The sequence below is a fragment of the Pristis pectinata genome, chromosome 1, assembly GCF_009764475.1.
Source record: "Pristis pectinata isolate sPriPec2 chromosome 1, sPriPec2.1.pri, whole genome shotgun sequence".
Lineage (NCBI taxonomy): Eukaryota > Metazoa > Chordata > Chondrichthyes > Rhinopristiformes > Pristidae > Pristis > Pristis pectinata.
The window spans coordinates 67,609,911-67,624,929 of NC_067405.1; the positions used below are offsets into that span (position 1 = coordinate 67,609,911).

The window sequence follows — 15,019 nt, forward strand, 5'->3', positions numbered from 1 at the left end:
GAGTCTATGGAGAGAAAAACTGAGGTGGATAATCTTGCCGCAGAACTGATTAAAAACTGAAAAAGCAAATGACCTGAAATTATTGAATTTGATAGCGAGTCTCCAAGGCTGCAATGTCAGAAAATGAGGAGCTGTTCTTTCAGGTTACTTTGCACCTTGTTGGAAAAGTGTTGGAGAATACAGACAGCTGGTCAGAATGGGACAGGAGTGGAGAATTAAACTGGCAGGCAGTTGTGAGCTCGGGTCAGCCCTGTGGACTGAACAGAAGTGATTCACAAGGTGGTTACCTTGTCTTCATTTGGCTTCTCCAATGTAGATTATCTTTTCTTTGCCTTTGCTGCCAAATTCAATCATACTGTATTTCACATAATCCATCTCTGCCTCGTCCTTTTCTGGATTTCTCTCCTCCATCTCAGAAGATAGTTAGTGGCCAATATCCAGACACCCATAGCTATTTTGACTATACTTCCTCCCAACATGCCTTCTTACAGAATCTATTCCGTTCTGTTAATTGATAAGGTAATTTTCCTCAAGCTTACTTTGGGCCTCATTGGAATAGTGCAGGAGGTCACAGACTGACAAATCAGAGTGGGAATGGGATGGAGAATTAAATTGATAGTCCACTAGAATCTCAGGGCCATGCCTATAGATTGAGCACAGGTGCTCAACGAAGCAGTCGGCTAATTTGTGCTTGATTTTTCCACTGCAAATTAGACCACATTGTGAGCACCCAATAAATATGCTAAATTGGAAAAAGTGCAAGTGGGTTGATGTTTTGCCTGGAAACACCATTTGAATCTCTGGATTGGGGGGAAGGGATCGGGTAAAAGAGAAGGGGTTGCATCTCCTGTGCTTGCATTGGAAAGTGCTGTGAGGAGATTGGTTGGTGGGGACGGAAGAGCAGACTAGGGAGTAATGATGGGTGTGGTCCCTCTGGAATGCTGAAAGAGGGAAGGATGTATCTGGTGATGGAATCCTATTGAAAATGGCATAAATTGCAAAGGATGTGGAAGGTGAAGATCGGGGATGTCTATCCTTGCTCTGGCCAGGAAAAGAGGGGATGAGAGGAAGGATGCGGGAAATAGATGAGATGAAATTGAGGTCTCTATCAACTATGGTAGAGGTGAAGCCAAGTTTCAGGAAGAAAGAAGATCTCAGAGGAACCTGTGTGGGTAAGCCTTACCATTGGGGCAGATACAATGGAGATGGAGGAACCAGGAAATGGACTGGAGTCCTGAGAATCATAGAAATTGCAGTACAGAATTGGGCCCTTTTGGCCCACCTCATCCATGCTAGCTATCTGTGCTAATTCTATTAGGCCCCTATCCTTTGACACCTTTCCTGTCCAAGTACCTGTCCAAATGCCTTTCAAACTATGTAATTGTACCTGCCTCAAACAACACCTCTGGCAGCTCAATCGAGATATTTACCACACTCTCTGTGAAAGACTTGCCCCTCAAATCTCCTTTAAATTTCTCCCCTTCTCACCTTAAACCTGTGCCTCTCTAATTTTAGGCTCCCCTGCCCTGGGAAAATGATTCTGATTATCTATCCTATCTATGCCTCTAATAATTTTATAAACCTCCAAGGTCACCCTTCAGCCTTCTGTGTTCCACTGAGAATAAATCCAGTTTGTCCAATCTCTCTTTATAATTATAGCCCACCATTCCAGGCAACATCCTGGAGAATCCCTTCTGCACTGCCTATTTTGCTACCACATCCTGTAGTGTGGCAACCAGAATTGTACACAGTACTCAAGTGTGGTTTAACCAATGTTTTGTGCAACTGCAATATGATGTCCCAACTCTTATTTTCAGTGCCTTGGCCTATGAAGGCAAGCATATCAAATGCCTTTTCACTTCCCCATCCATCTGTATTGCCACTTTCAGGAAGCTATGGACTAGTATCGCGAGGTCTCTCTGTACATCAATGCTCCTAAGGTCCTTGCCAATTACTCTGTATGTGCTACCAAAGTGCATACCTCACACTTGTCTGGATTAAATTCCATCCGCCACTGCTGCACCCAACTTTCCAGGTTATCTATGCCCTGCTATATCCTTAGACAACCTTCTTTGCTATCTACAACTTCAATTTTTGTGTTGTCTTCAAACTTGATCATTACCATTATTACTTGCATTTTCATCCAAGTCATTTATATAGGAGGCAGGGTGGGAGAAAGAATAGTCGAGATAGCTGTGGGAGTCTGCAGGGAGACTACAAAGCTGGACGTGGATGACGGAAAATCTCCTGAGGAAATGAGGTGTATTACGGTCTGTGAGACAGTGGCCTGATGTTTGGTGGTGGGTTCATGGTCCAGAACGAGACATGAGGATTATAATTAGTAGATGGAATCTAATTGACACCTGGAATAAAGAATACCTTCCACCTGTGGAGTGGCTTATCACATTTATGTACACCTAGGTAGCTTCAAAACTGATCAATTCCTCTTGAGGTATAGACATTGTGATAGTGCTGTTGATTTATGCATACAACGTTTCCCAAATAGCAAATGAGATAGCTAACTTAATGTATTTTAGGTGCCAGTCAAGACAGTGGGAGAATTGCCATGTAGTTCAGTGTTTGTGATCTTAGAAATACCAAAGGCATGCTTTAATTTTCTTAGAGTCTGACATTCAAATTAAAGTTTCTGCAAATGTGCATTGAATCCTTAATGTATTGGTGAATCAGTCTAGGTTATGTGGTCAAGTCCTGAAGGGAAGTCTTCAATCCAAACTTCTCATTTAGAGTAGCGAGATTTAATAATAAAGCCAGGTAACCACCACACCGTGCCATGTATAGCATTTCTAAAGTTGGTGTAAAATCCAAGAGGAATTCCTATTGCAATCAGCACTAAATTTCACTAGTTTATTGCTTGTGCATTTTTTAAAATCAGTCTCATTTTTAATCTTGTAGTTACCTATAAAATGAAACACATGCTCATCAGTACTGTATGGCAATGATGTGCAGTGACAGAGCAGTACCAAGCAGTGCTATTACTGACTGAACCTTCTACCTTGGAGATTGGAGATGTGACTTGATGCATGGGTATTCTCAAACATGCTGCAAATCATGGGGTAAATAGATTTTTGATAACAGAGGCCAATGAAACTGAAGCAAAGGGAGGGCAAATTACTGCTTCACTCACTTTGAAAGATTGTTAGAATAAGGAAAGAGATTAATTATTTCCTGAGCTAGGTTTGTCAAGAGTTTGTGCTGGGCTCCATCTGTGTTGCTTTGACAACAGTCTTTAGACTTGTGCCTGGATAAGTAGAAGAGATGGCACTTCTTGTTTCCATAGTAGCAGAAACAACTAAGAGCTGGATTCAGCCAATACTTCACTTCCTTGCCATCCTTACCCAGCCTGGCCTCCAGACTTCCACTGTGATTGACTCTCTACTTCCTCTATTCACAGGCAATTAGGGGTAGGTAGTAAATGCTGACATTGTCAACAATTTCATTTTTCCCCATCCCATGTCTGAATAAATAAAAACATTCTATTAGTCTCCCTATGGACCCTTAAGTTTCTTTTGGCCATCACTGCTAACTCTTCGCTATTTTAAAAGTTCTCCTGTTTAAGGAATTCAAAATAAAAACATAGAATTCTAGAAATACTCAGCAGGTCAGGTAGCATCTGTGGAGAAAGAAGCAGAGTTGATATTTTGAGAGGATAATGTTAAACCTTAAGTTTTCACCTTCTTAGGTGAAATGATAAGGACCTTGCATTCACCTACGTTTGCCATTTGCTTTTTGTAATTTAGTTGCACCATCTACATTGCTTACAATCCCAAGTATCTTGTGACTTTGGAAAACTTAAGTGCATGATTTTCAATCCCTAATCATCCAAGTCAATTACGAATGCAGTGATTAGTGTGAGTTCCATCACAATCTTGAGGTACCCATTAGTCATACATTACCAGTTTGAGTACTTGTTCATTAACCCAACTTCCTGGTTCCTGGTTAATAAATCTGAATGTGAACCCTGGCTGAATGTCTTCCTTTCCTACTCCATGAGCACAGAAGCCAGTTGTTGCTCCCCTGTTCAAAAAGACAGAGATGATAATTGAACCTGAGACCTCACTTGTATAGCTAGTCGCACACTGAGAAACTGCACTCTGGTTCCCAGTTTCCAAATAGTCCTCAAATGCCTCTGAACAACACGAACAGATAGCCCATACAAACCTCTAGAGCCTCATCTATCGCTAATTAACATCACACTGACCTACTGCATCAGCTCATTTTTGTACTTAACTCCCTTGATTCTTTCTGTGCCTCAGCATCTACTGTTTTCAGCTTTAAGTATGTTTATCATTTACAGCCAGTTGCCCTGTCACATTGAGACACTTTATCTTGTTTAACACATGAACAATGAAAGCAGAAGATGCTGGTAATGTGAATTGCTTGCAGAAACCATTAAAGAGAGCAAGAAAACAATCTTTTAAAAGCTGAATCATGCAACATAATTTTGATAATTTGTAAAAAATTGTGGCTCTGATGTAAAGCCTTTGTCTCAGTTTAGAAAGGAGGTGCAATTATAATCTGTTTCAGACCGTGATCATAAATTGGGTTAACGAGTAATTGAAAAGCAAAACAACTGCAGTTGCTGGAATTCTGAAATAAAAACAGAAAATGCTGGAGAGGCATTGGTAAGGTGGATGCACCATGAGAAGTATGGATAAGGTGGAAGGTGAGAAACTTCCTCCCATAATGGGGACATCTAAAACCAGAGATCATAGATTAGAGGGGATCTGAGGCAAAAATAAAAATCGTCTAGAGGGTGGTTGCAATCTGGAACTCGCTGCCTGAGAAGGTGGTGGAGGCAGAGAGAATCTCAACATTTAACAAGTATCTGGACAAGCACTTGAATCACCAAGGCATAGAAAGCTAGGGACCAAATGCCGATAAATGGGATGCATACGTATGGATACTTGATGGTGGGCTGACGGGTCTGCTTCTATACTGCATGACTCTGACACCCAGCATTTATGGAGGGAAACAGCATTAATGTTCTGATGAAGCATTAACTGTTTCTCTCTGCAAAGGTACCGCTTGACCTGCTATGTCTTTCCCATAATTTCTGATTTTAATAGGATTAAGACCAGCTGGTTGAAGTGCAATTTGTGTCAGTTTGGATAGACAAGAAGTGTGGCATCAATGGAGGGTGTGAAAGAGAGAAAAGGGATAAGATTGAATAAAATGCACACAATTTGAGCAATCTCATACTGAAGGGAAACAAAAATAGAGAGGTTATTCTGTAATATACTGAGAAAAGTTAAAAATTGCCCAAGTATGTCCTGAGAAAAGCTCTGACAAATCCAAATTAGTTATTCATTTGGGGTAGCAGTGTTGGGAAAGGATGGTGGTTTGTGTCAGAAAGATGTTAAAATTCACTAAAACATTATTGAATGCAAGAAACACAAGCTGCACATTCAGACTCCTGGCTTGATGATTAGATCATGTTTCACAGTGTAGTGCTTCCAATAGTGAAGTCTTTCTGATTCTGTTTCCGTTCGCTGCTTGTGGTCTACCAACCTTCCAACCTGTGGACACAAACATGCCATTGCACCACTCCAAAATGAAAAGTAAATTAGTCCTTGAGGTTGTATAGTGTAGAATGGCTATAATTTAGCCTTTTGATGTTCAGCGAAGAGGGAGGTATAATCGTGTTGTGTTTTAAAGGCAGCTTCACAAAATAATTTTATGTTGTCATTGCTTGGAATGCGGATCTTTGTTCACAAGTTCGAACAGCATCTGCTTCTTTGTTCGCTCTTATACATTTGCTTTAGTCCATTCTCTGACGTTCCCGCTTTGTCAATCCTGTCCGTGCTCACCCTCCCTCTCCGCCCGTGCTCACCCTCCCTCTCCGCCCGTGCTCACCCTCCCTCTCTGCCCGTGCTCACCCTCCCTCTCTGCCCGTGCTCACCCTCCCCCTCCGCCCGTGCTCACCCTCCCCACCTCTGTCTGCACCACGCCTTCCCAAATTCATATCTTCCCATTCACCATCTCACTCCTGCTCTCTTGATTGACAGTTACAAGAACACAAGAAGATAGGAGAAGGCCATCAGGCCCTCCCTCCCTCCTCTGTGTGAATTGAGGGTGTTCTAATGGACATGTCACTAGTTGAAATGAAAGATATCTATACTTGGAGAAGGAGTGCTGCTGAGCAGAGTACAAGTCCTGCACTAAGAGGAGAGTATATTAAGTTACCTTGAGCCTACAGCAGAGAAACTGGCCATCTGTTACTGTTGATTATGCTGGATATGAATCACCTTGAGCCCCTTCATCTAATTCCCATGGACACATCCTTGTATTCTGTTCTCCATCATGCTTAGATAGCATTCTTTTAAAGGACGCTTATAATAAGCTATATAATAAGTTATTTGGTACAGCTGCTGTTCGTGGTAACCTTTTCTATATTATATCTTTGGGTTAAGAGGTTTCTCATGAATTTTCAACTGAATTTGAGCAACAACCTTACATTTCTTGCTCCTTGTTTTCACCTTTTCATAATGGAAACTTTTCTCCATATCTGCCTTGTGTGAAAGCCATTTGTTACCTTAAAAACTTCTAACAGGTCACACCTCAGTCTTTCGGGGGGCCAGGCTCCCAGCCTGTTCAGTCTCTTATTGTTACAATATCACAGTTGTCACGTCTCCAAGGTTCAGTATACTTAATGTCTTTACAGCTTTTCAATTCTACACCTCTAGAAATGAACTACAATGTTGGGTTTGCTTTACTTTTAAGTGATAGTAATTTGTATTATCCCTTATAGTGACTTGCAGATCAGTAAAAAAAACCTCTATATCATTTGGGCCCTTACTTTCCAGGCAGTATGTGGACTCTGTTTCCCAAGATGCATACTTAACTTCCAGCTCTTCAGAAATTCATTTGTAAATTAAATGCTTACTCTTGAGTTTATTAATATTTAATTGTAATGGACATTTATCTAAACAATTGCCACTAAAGCAGTTAGTTCAAGACACAATGAAAGCATAGGTGCAATTGAACTATCTCTCATTTTGTTTTCATCAAATCACAATGACCTAAGGATTCACCACTGAGTAAACTGGTAGACACGATGTAATATATTGCAAGGCCTTCAAGATACACACACAAAACCAGATACTTCCTCCCCATTTTCTTCAATTTTCTGCAAAATATACCTGTAAATGGCCACACATACCAGGCCCAGGGGCAAACAGACTAGGTCCCCTTGTCACTTTCCCATCACCACTATCCAGACTCACCAGGTAATGAAGAAGGGAATTTGGGGGAAGTTTCAGAACCTTATAAGAGCAGGGACTGCAGCATCTGACACCACAGGTAAACAAAGATTGTTTTATCTCCTCTGTAGAGCAAGAACACAGTTGAAACCCCTGAGGTACACCAAGAATTTATTTGATACCTTCCAGCATATTCCAACCTAAGTCTCCAGTATTGCTAGAACAGATCCCCAAATTTACACCTCTTCTTTGGGGACCTTGCCCTCCATCTTTATTGGCAGTATTGACTAAGATGATGTCTCTCAATTTGATCAGCCCAATGAACATCTTTTTAAATTCTTGAAGGTTTGCACCATTTTAGTCCTGTTGCTGTGATCCTGCCTTAAGGAGCAATAGTGAAAGGCAGTAACAATGCTGCAGTCAGGCAAGTGTCTTGTTTTCTTTCAATTGATGTTGAATGTAATAGAAAAGGATGGCCATTATTACCTGAAAGCTTGTCACTTAAAATGCTAAACCCTTACAAGAATCAGAATAAAGATAGATCTGAAACAGGCAGTGTATTCCTGCACAGACTGTGAGTTTGCTGTGATTGGTTTGAAGGATAAGGGAGTGTATTCTTGTATTGGTTATTTCCACCAGGTTAAGAATGGACTCCCTGATCAGCTACAGTAGACCTTTAATTGTCAGTGGAATCTGTCAATTGAGTTGCTGGTGGAAATGTTTCAACATCTGGAGCTTTAGCAGTGATAAAGAAAGCTTCAAATCCACAGACTGAAATGAAGATACATTTTAGATCATCTGAAAAATTGTCTCCTTAATAGAAAGAAATTTCACAGACTGTGTAAACAACCAGAATGGAAGCTAATGAGTGATTGACTGTTTTAAATAAGGATGTATCTTAGTGGCAAATTGGGGATTTATTTTGCAGAGGAGGCTGTGCCTATATTGTAAGATTTTACACCACCCTCACATGATGTTGCAGAAAATGCATTCCCCAGGTTTTAGGGAATGAAGACGGACACAGGGAAAAACCGGATGAAAACATTCAATTGAATGCAGAATCTTCCTTCAGATGCTTTGCAGGATTGTTCTGTGTTATGTATATACATGTCATGGGTACATACACTTGACTGTTTACTTTTTTAAGAAAAAATCTACAGCACAAGAGGGCAGTATTAATTCCTGTCGCCCTGCGTTTATATTTACTTCATACTTTCCCTTAAGAGATAAATCACTCCCTGTGGAACTACTGGGTAAGGGAATTTCTCACTAATTTCATTCCAGTCGCAGACTTCTTTCCACCTTAATCTCACCCCATTTATTTATCTTCTTTATTTTGCTGTTTTCTTGGCACTGAGGTTTGTTTGTAACTACACGATACCTTGCCCAAGTGTCCATTCTTATTGTGTGTGCTCAGTGAGTATTGGTGGGCCATTTGACTCCAGAGGGAATTACAGATTAGCTTGTCCTAAGAATTATCCGGACAAAATTACAATGGGGATCTTACAAATAATTTCACAGCCTTTTTATTTCAAAATCACTCCCACATCCATGGGTGCCATGGTACTGCACCTCCTGTTGTGACTGGTATGATCTACCTTCACACAGGCAATGAATGAAACTGGCACCTTCCTAGTCCTTGTGGTTGGCTCTCTGCCTTAAAGGAGTGGAATCATCTTCCATGCATAATAACAGCTCATTATGCTGAAGAATTATTTCTGCTGCACATGAAAGGAAAGATTATGTATTCTATGTGTATTTCAAAAGCTCGGAGCAACCCAAAGTCTTTTGTATTTAAGCCTAGTCACTGCAGGTTTTTGCATATAGTAAGGTCCCACAAAAGAGCAATTAGATAAGTGACAGTAATATTGGTTGAAGAATAAAGTATTGATCAAGATGCTGAGGGAGGTGTCCCATCCACCTGAGGGAGAAATTCAATGCCTCATCCAAAAGATTGCCCCCTCAGACAGTGCAACAATCCCACAGTGCTTTTATTAGTTCATTGGGTTCAGTTAAGAGTTGACCACTTTGACGAGCCTGGTTAAATATGGAAAATTTCTTTTCCTGAAGGACATGATTAACCCAAATGACTTTTTTTTTGTGATAGTGCAGTAGTTTCATGAATACCTTTACTGATATCTGCTTTTCAATTCAATTTATTCACCTAAATTAAAAATTACCCAGCTGCAATAGCGGGATACAATTTTTTTTGTTTCTGGATCAAGCAGCCAGGGCTCTAATTGCTCAATAACTTGAGCAGTATGCTCACTTATCCTTCTATCTGAAAGGTCAGCCTGAATTATGGGTTCAAGTTGGTGAGTGGGACTGAAGACTGAATCCAGGGAGAAAATTACTACTATTAAACTAATCCTGTCACTTCCCAAACCTGCTGATGTTTTAGATTTGATCCATTGCAATACCTAAGCAAGAGTGAACATTCAGGTTAAATTTCTAAGGGAAATATTACTTATTTTCAGGTTTCAGTTGTGTGTTGCATTTCTCTGATTTAGATTTGGGCCCCTTTAAGAAATTTGAATTCTACAACTTTTGGTTATGAAGCGTATTCTATTCTTACTCCCTGTGAAGCAGATGAACAAAAATCTAATCATAATAAAATGGAGCAAAAACAAAAATTTTGAAGGAGTTTGAAATACAAATAGAAAACAACATGGTGGGAGCACTCAGCAAATCAGATAATATCTGTAAAGAAATGGTTGAACGTTTGACATCAAAATTGTATGGTGTAGCGACTCACCGTCTGAGCAAGCAAACCGGCTCGGCGGTCGGGTCACGCGTCGTCGGAGCGGTGAGGCCCAAGATGGCGTTGGGCCTTCGTCTTCCCCAAGCGACAGGGACAACCCGCGAGCGGGAAAGGTTTGATGACGTAGCGTATACGTCATTGCCATTTTAAGTGGGTGGGAACCGTCTCTCTTAAAAGGTCCGCGCAAGGCGGGAAAATAAACCAGTTCTTGTTCTGAAACCCTTCGACTAATGTCTTGTTTTCACATCGCGGTAGCAGCCGCTACAGTGGTACATTGGAGAATATAGAGTATTCATGCTTCACTTAAGGCCCCTCCTTTCCAACCGTTAGGATTTTTCTATTCCTTTCAGTCGTATGTTTATCAAACCTTTAAAATGTGCCTTGCTATTTGCTTCAGCTGTTCATTGTGACTGAAAGTTTCATATTCTTTTCACTCTAGGTAGAAAACTCTCTAAATCTCCATCATGTGGGGGAAAAAAATTCTCTACACCATCATATTCCGTTATAATATTAAAGATCTCTAGTCGGTCACATTAAAACATCTCTTCCTTATGATTCATTTTTGCACTTTCTCCACTGTATTTTTCTCTTTGTAACACAAAGATCAGAACTCTGCACAGCAGCCAACCTGAGATTCAACAGAGTTCAGCGTTGTGGCTTAGAGTTCTGTCCTTCTAGAATTGAATTCCTGTGCTAGGTTAGTGTTTTTTTTAACAGTCTTATTAACCTGAATATAACTTCTGATGATCTCCTAGATTCTTTTGCACCTCCACCCCATTCATTATCCTAACATTTGGTAGTGTTGTTGTCCTCCTCACTAAAATGGGATGCTTCTCACAATACGTATACTGAATTAATCTACTAATTAAATATCCGTTCTGTCAGTTTACTGATGTCATCTTGAATTTTGTTGCCATTTTCCTTGGGCTGTTTTCCCACTTCTCTGAGTGTTCTCCAAACAAGTCAAGTGTTAGAAATATAGATTAGCAACCCATTAAGTAAGAACATAATTCAGTCAAGATAGCCATGACCTTGTTGGACATCATTGTTGGCCTTTGGGATCCCTTAATGTACATATTGTGAACTGCTTATTTACTTGTCAAGTGCCTCTACCTCAAACTCTCCTCAAGGACAGTAATTCAGATATTTTGCCTGTGTAAAAAATTGGGATCTGTTCAATGTACCAGGTGTAGTGGCATACTTTCTCTCTGAGCAGGGACATTAACATAATTAAAAGAAATGCAATAATTGGCAGGGAATGGATAACTGCACCCTAGCGCAGGAAGAGTTTATAGGTTTGTCTGATAGATTTGAAATGAATTTAACTGACATTCTCATTTGTTTATATGTGCTTTGATGAACTTCCCTCAATAACTGGCAGATGCCTCATCAGAATCCAGATTTATTATCACTGACTTAGATTGTGGTGAAATTTGTTGTTTTGGCTATGTCATTCTTTCAGTGACTTTATCCTTGAATTGACCTGTTTTGTCATATGATCTCTGAGGGTCATGTCTTTACTTGTTTGCTGAAATGTCATAGACAAACGATGAAATAGCTGGACTGATTGAACTGAACTCAGTTATAGCACCATTCATCTTGGCTTGTATTTCACCCAGAGCACATTATGCCTGTTTACTTGATACCCTATCTCTCACTTCAACCACAATATCAACAGATTGTATCTTTAGATTATTTTGACATAATGTGTCCTAATGCACTTGCAGAAGTGGTCACAAACAGGAATAAAAGCCAAAAATGCTGAAAATAGTCAGCAGGTCAGACAGTATATGTGGAGAGAGAAACAGTTTATGTCTCAAGGGGATGATCCTTCACGTAGAGATAAATATTGTCAATATGCGAATAAACCCCCTCACGATCATCAACCTGAAATGTGAACCATTTCTTCCTCCACAGATGCTGTCTAAACTGTTGAATATTTCCAGCAGTTGCTGTTTTGATTCAGACTTCCATTGTCCGCAGTATTTTTCCTTTCCGACATACTTGGGAAAATTATCAATTGCTTAGGTAAACAGTCCTTAACTGAGGAAGAGAGATCTAGAAGCAGAGAGGTTAGAGGACTGAATTCCAATGCTCAGACCATCTGAAAGCTTAACAATTAAATTCGGGGGTAATCAGAATGCCAGAAGTTGAGGATTCCAGATGCCTCACATTTATAGGACCAAAGAGTATTATAGGTATGGGAAGAGGCAGGACCATGGAATGTTAGAAAGTAACAGTGAATTTTAAAATTGATGTTTTTCTTATCCATTAGCCAAGGTAGATTAGCAAATATGGGAGAAGGATGACTGGAGGTTGTGCAAAATGACATAGGCAGCAGAGTTCTGGGTGGCTTCATTTATAAAGGTTAGAGCAAAAGAAACATGCAAGTCTAGAGGTAGTGAGACATGGGCAAGGACTATAGTATCACAGAGGTGGAAATAGTTTTAGTAAAGGACCATAATGTGGTTAGAAGCTCATTCTGGAGCTGAATATGACACAGTGATTATAAACTGAGTTGTTCAGTTTAAGCCAGCTGTCCGAGGGAGAAAGGGTAACTGGTGGCTCTGGAATGACATTGATATTGGCTTGCTAATTTTTAGGTGGGGGAAAGTTCTGCTCATCCAGTACTGGCTAATTGACAAGCAGTTTGATAAGTTAGTTTACAGTGGAGGGGCTAAGAGAGGAGGTGGTGAGGTAGAGATGAATATTGTTAATCTGCCAGTAGAAACTGAGGATGTTGCCAAGGGGCTTTATGTTATTGGGAAATAGGAGAGGGGGAAGCAAAGATAAATCCTTGGAGAACAAAGGAAACAGTATGGATGGGAAAAGAAAATGCACAGCATTTTGTTTTGTGATTAAGACTCAGTTAGATAGTAGAATGTAGTAAATGAGGTCCCACCCATCTGTAGAAAGGTGGAGAAGGATTGGGGGAGGATGATATGGTTGGTTGTGTCAGTGATTGCAGATCAATCATGAAGGGCAAGGAGGGAGAGATTACACGAGTCGTTGTCAAACAATGTTATTTGTGATTTTAATCATAACTTCTTTGTACTATACAAAGGAAAAATGGTAAAACTTGGTATGACCATAACATTACTCTGAACCCTCTGAATGTCTCAAAGCACTCAAGTAATTAATTGTGTTTTTAGTGTTTTTAAATACATTAGTGTTTTTAAAATGTAGCCACTGCTGCATTGTAAAAAAATGCAATGCTGCTTCATGATGACAAGATGATTTACTTTAGAAAGGTTGATTGAGGAATAAATTGGTCATTTGGCCAGGACGCAGGGATAATAATCCTCTCCTTGAAACTATGTCATCGGATCTTTACATCTAGCTGTGAAGGGAGTCAGGGCTTTAGTATAAAGACAAATTGAAAGGATGGCATCTCAGTACTGTGTGGAAATGCCAGTCTGGAATTTTACATTATGAACTGTTTGGTCTGAAGTCCATTGAGAGGCAAATATCCCTTTGGAAAGTTGATACCTTTGTTGAGAGCTCCCTCAGTAACATTTCATTGCTTTGTGTTCGGGTCCATCATGGAGCATGTACCCCTAACCTTTGTCTCAGCAATAAGATTTGTATCAACTGACCTAAATTGGAACAAGTGGCAAAGAGAGGGGTGGTGGGGTTGCTTTGTGACTATAGGGCTGCTCAGATGGGAGAGTGAGTGCATTCGTCCCTGACTTTATCAATTAAGCAGATGAACTACATGGGCTGGCTGGCTCAATTCCTGGACTTTGCTGAATTAGCTGATACGAGCTACAGTGCAACAGTTGAAATGATAAAGCTTGGCCTGCTCTCTTAAGTTGACCACTTGGTGAAGAGCTAGTAATCAAAATTAAGTTGGGGAAAGATGACTGCAAATATCTGATTGGTTTCTGTATCAAGCTTCACATTTGAAACTGGTCACTTTGGTGTGATACAGTGGAGTTGGGATAAAGGTTCCTGATGCTGACTGAGTCTATGGTCCAGGTATTAACACCTTTGGGGAAACAGTGGGAGATGCTGGTTACCTAATTTCAATATTTGGGCAGGGGCTTTATAAGTGTCTTTGAAACAAAAAAAAATTGCCAGCAATCCAATAACTTCAGTTGATTTGTTAATGCTACGAAGCAAATGCTCATTGTGTCAAAATTGGGGAGGAGTGGCTTATGGAAATCAAGCTTGAATTTCCTAATATCTTGAATCTGTTGCCTGTGTTCCTTCTCTCCTCCCCCAAAGTCACTGTCCCTTGGAGAGCTGCACCCCTCTAGAGTCTCATCCTATTAATCCTGCTTTCACTGTCAGCTGAGATGTTGAGAATCAGCTAGATACCATAACCTAAGGTGCTTCCTGAAAGCCGGATCATTCAGAACCTCTAATGCTTCAGTGCTTTGTTTGGTTCCTGCCTTCATTAAATCCACAATGTGCAGTTGTTCAATGCTGCCTACCTCCTGTCTTGTGCTAACCCAGTCTCCAATCTATCTCCACCCATGAACAATTCCATCCTTCTCCACATTTTCCCTCCTGCACTGCCCTTCTCTTAATTGGCATTCCATCTTTATACACACATCCTTCACCTCTGCAGTCTCCAGTGAACCTATCTTCATCTTCAATTTCAGCCAATGATTCAATCCCACCCTACACCACATGGACCTAGCTTACCATTGATGGAAGATGCTGCAGCATCCTCCACCTTTATCCAGTAAGTTGCCTTGTCATCATTTTACTAGTTTAAAGCCACTAAATTAATTGTTTTCCCCAAAACTGCATCTATAAGCACTTTCTAAGGTCATGGCATATTGTCCAGAAAGACCTAGCTGGTTTTCCTCGAATCCAGAAGTACTTAGACTGGTTCTGACTAGTTTGGTGACTGTCTGTGTCTGCTAGTGTGATGCAGATCAACAATAGGGATTTTCTGATCTCTAGAATAGTACTGTTTCTGTTGAACAACAGATTAATTTGGATAGACCTGTTCAAGGTAATTGTAATGAATTGTAAAGGCTGGAAATTGGATTAATTGTACATGTTACCATGAGCAAAGGAAAAGGTG

At 40.4% G+C, this 15,019-nt stretch overlaps 1 protein-coding gene across 21 annotated transcripts in view; it reads left to right on the plus strand.

Moving 5' to 3' along the window:
• Positions 1-15,019, plus strand: part of abi2b (abl-interactor 2b) — a 128,919-nt gene that overhangs the window by 71,444 nt on the left and 42,456 nt on the right. The window lies entirely within an intron of this gene.